At 52.5% G+C, this 3628-nt stretch overlaps 1 long non-coding RNA gene across 1 annotated transcript; it reads left to right on the forward strand.

Annotated features, from left to right (window-relative positions):
* Positions 1–2678: 2678 nt before the first annotated feature.
* LOC129046826 (uncharacterized) lies at positions 2679–3350 on the forward strand. Its single transcript, XR_008508614.1, has 3 exons — positions 2679–3022; positions 3119–3162; positions 3263–3350. It is a non-coding gene; the product is annotated as an uncharacterized LOC129046826 (long non-coding RNA).
* Positions 3351–3628: the final 278 nt, after the last annotated feature.

The following is a 3628-nucleotide window of genomic DNA, read 5'->3' on the forward strand; positions in this document are numbered from 1 at the left end:
CGACGGCCTCGGTCTCCGAGCGTGCCCGAAGCATGCGGCCCAAGCAGCTGAGCGTTCTTCGGAGAAGGGTGAGTAGCAGACTTGTGGGGTTTTGGCTGATGGGCTGCCGAGATTGGGCACTGATGTTTGGTTTTCTTTAATACAGCTGTCTAAGAGACACCAGCCCGGTGCCAGCAGGAGCTTCCCGGCCGACGAGGTGGCCTTTCTTCGCACCCGAGACCGGCATCCCCAGATGTGCGAGAGATAAGTAGAGGGCCATGACCCACAGAGGGGATGAAAGCAGGGTGCTGGTTTGGGAATTACTGGGAGGGGTTTTTGTTTCCCCTTTGGAGGTGGCGGTGTCCCTGAAGCGGCCCCTTAGGCCCCATAAAAGCAAAGCCTGACTTTGGATCACAGTGCTGAGGTGCGCAGGGCAGAGCAGTCCTGGTGTGTATTGTGTCACTTGTCTTTTGTGTTTTATGTGTTGTTTGCATATGTCATGTCTTTTCCCTTAGCCCTTTGAGGGGCCTGTCAGAAACCCTGGCATCATTGTTAGCATGTGTGCTCTCTGCATTCCTTGGCCTGGCACCCAGGCCATAGAACTTTTGACTCGGGATCTCAGACAGGCATCAGACTCTCTTGTCTCTTTAGAAGCATCCGGTCGGATGTCTTTTCAGGTCTTGTTCTGAGCTGTATGGACAGCTCTGCCCCACCAGCATCCGTTTTGGCGGACTTGGACTTGAAAGAACGTGAGGGCAGGTAGAGGCTTCTGGCCGTAGGATTCTCGGGCATCCATCTTTGCAGTTCTTGGAATAAATCATTCGGTTAGCATCTTCTTCCTCCAGGTTTCTCTGAGCCTCATCAGCTCACCATCGGTCTCCCCTCGGTCATCTCCTGTTGCATTCTCTCAGTCCTCGCAGCCATTTTCCTTGCCAGGAGATTTCTGTCCGTGTTGTGTCTCCGTTGTCTGTCACGTCCTGTTCTGTGTCACGGGTGTGCGCACACACATTTGTGCCGGAGCTTCTCTGCCCTGCTGCATAGCGTGGTGCAATAGGAGAAGTCCCGGGGACTTGAAGTTTGTAATGTGGGGTGTAGTTGGACTCTAGGTGGGATTTGTAGATGGACACAGGATATCTGGAGCTCTTAAGTTATCCTGCAACAGTTTGACTCTTGTCCTAACTTTTTTTTCAGATTCAGATGGCTTAAATGTGTGCCAGAGGGCCCCATCCTGGGTGAGTGGTTTCCCCCAACCAGGTGAGGCACCGTTTATCTCTGCAGCAGAAGTGTATGTGGTGACTCTGTTACAGCTCTGTTCTTTGTCTTTCTTTTTAGGAAGTAAATCTTGGTACCAGCAGTCAAGGTGAGCAGTGGAGAGAAGTAGTTGTTATTGCTCAGCTCTCAGTGTCTGGTGCAGCTCTAAGTTTCCATTCTCTTTTTTTGTGGTTTAGGCAATCCACTCGGAGCCTGCCGAGCCCCCGTCACCAGCCGGCTGATGCACCGGGTTCCCTGCACGTGTGAGCCCTGTGGATGCGTTACAGGACCTGGTGATGAAGCCCAGAACTTTTCTATTTAAAGGTGCCATCCAGGTGGCCTTGGGCACCTGCCAAGGAGTTGGGGTGAGTCGGGGAAGTAGGGAGGAGGAGTGATGGTCCCCTCAGGTTTCAGCCATGCCAAATCACCTCATCTCCTCTTAACCCAGGCACCCCCTGTGACGACGGCCTCGGTCTCCGAGCGTGCCCGAAGCATGCGGCCCAAGCAGCTGAGCGTTCTTCGGAGAAGGGTGAGTAGCAGACTTGTGGGGTTTTGGCTGATGGGCTGCCGAGATTGGGCACTGATGTTTGGTTTTCTTTAATACAGCTGTCTAAGAGACACCAGCCCGGTGCCAGCAGGAGCTTCCCGGCCGACGAGGTGGCCTTTCTTCGCACCCGAGACCGGCATCCCCAGATGTGCGAGAGATAAGTCGAGGGCCACGACCCACAGAGGGGATGGAAGCTGGGTGCTGGTTTGGGAATTACTGGGAGGGGTTTTTGTTTCCCCTTTGGAGGTGGCGGTGTCCCTGAAGCGGCCCCTTAGGCCCCATAAAAGCAAAGCCTGACTTTTGATCACAGTGCTGAGGTGCGCAGGGCAGAGCAGTTCTGGTGTGTATTGTGTCACTTGTCTTTTGTGTTTTATGTGTTGTTTGCATATGTCATGTCTTTTCCCTGAGCCCTTTGAGGGGCCTGTCAGAAACCCTGGCATCATTGTTAGCATCTGTGCTCTCTGCATTCCTCGGCCTGGCACCCAGGCCATAGAACTTTTGACTCGGGATCTCAGACAGGCATCAGACTCTCTTGTGTCTTTAGAAGCATCCGGTCGGATGTCTTTTCAGGTCTTGTTCTGTGCTGTATGGACAGCTATGTCCCGCCAGGATCCATTATGGCGGACTAGGACTCGAAAGAACGTGAGGGCAGGTAGAGGCTTCTGGCCGTAGGATTCTCGGGCATCCATCTTTGCAGTTCTTGGAATAAATCATTCAGTTAGCATCTTCTTCCTCCAGGTTTCTCTGAGCCTCATCAGCTCACCATCGGTCTCCCCTCGGTCATCTCCTTTTGCATTCTCTCAGTCCTCGTAGCCATTTTCCTTGCCAGGAGATTTCTGTCCATGTTGTGTCCCCGTTGTTTGTCACGTCCTGTCCTGTGTCACGGGTGTCTGCACACACATTTGTGCCGGAGCTTCTCTGCCCTGCCGCATAGCCTGGTGCAATAGGAGAAGTCCTGTGGACTTGAAGTTTGTAATGTGGGGTGTGGTTGAACTCTAGGTGCGATGTGTCGATGGACACAAGTTATCTGGAGCTCTTAAGTTATCCTGCAGCCCTTTGACTTTAGTCCTAACTTTCTTTCAGATGCAGATGGATAAAATCCAGGGCAGAGCCCCCCATCCCAGGTGAGGGGATTGCCCTGAGCAGGTCAGTCACTGTTTGTTTCTGCAGAGGGAGCATAAATGGTGGCTGTTACAGCAGTGTTCTTTGTCTCTCTTTTTAGGAAGTCAAGGCCGAATGGGTGAGGTGAGCATTGAGTAGCGTACAGAAGCAGTTGTTATTGCTGATGTCTCAGTTTTTGTGCAGTTGTAAGCATCTCCTCTTGTTTTTGTTGTCTTTTAGCTGGTCCACTTGCCATCTATCCTGGCCGAGCATATCCGTGCCAGGTGTGTGCAGGCTTAAGGTATTGTTGTGGCATCCTTGTCAGATTTGGGAGGTTGTGTTTTCACAGTATCTCAGCAAATTTTCTGCTTTGTTTCTTTGCAGGTGCTGTCGCTGCCCTAGGCACGCCAAGGAACAGAGGAGGGCAGGTGAGTCGGAGTTTAGGCAGGCTGACTCCTAGGTGAGCGTTACACAGCAGCATGCTAAGCGTGTACCTTTTCTTTTCGCCGGTATCTTCCGGGCACCCTCTGGAGTCAAATCAAGATTTGAGGTGAGCCGGGGCAGTGGTGCGGAGGAGTCCCGGGGATTACTGTTTTTGAGGGCAATAGTCAGGTTTTCTGTTTTGTCTTAGGTACCCTGAGGAGGCTCGTAGCCAAAGCTTGGAAACGGCAGCACCGAAGCACACACGGAGAGCATCTCAACGTCCACGTCCGACCGAGGATGGATTTTGTCCGCTCCTCTTCCAAAAGC

Source organism: Molothrus ater, chromosome 14, assembly GCF_012460135.2.
Source record: "Molothrus ater isolate BHLD 08-10-18 breed brown headed cowbird chromosome 14, BPBGC_Mater_1.1, whole genome shotgun sequence".
NCBI lineage: Eukaryota > Metazoa > Chordata > Aves > Passeriformes > Icteridae > Molothrus > Molothrus ater.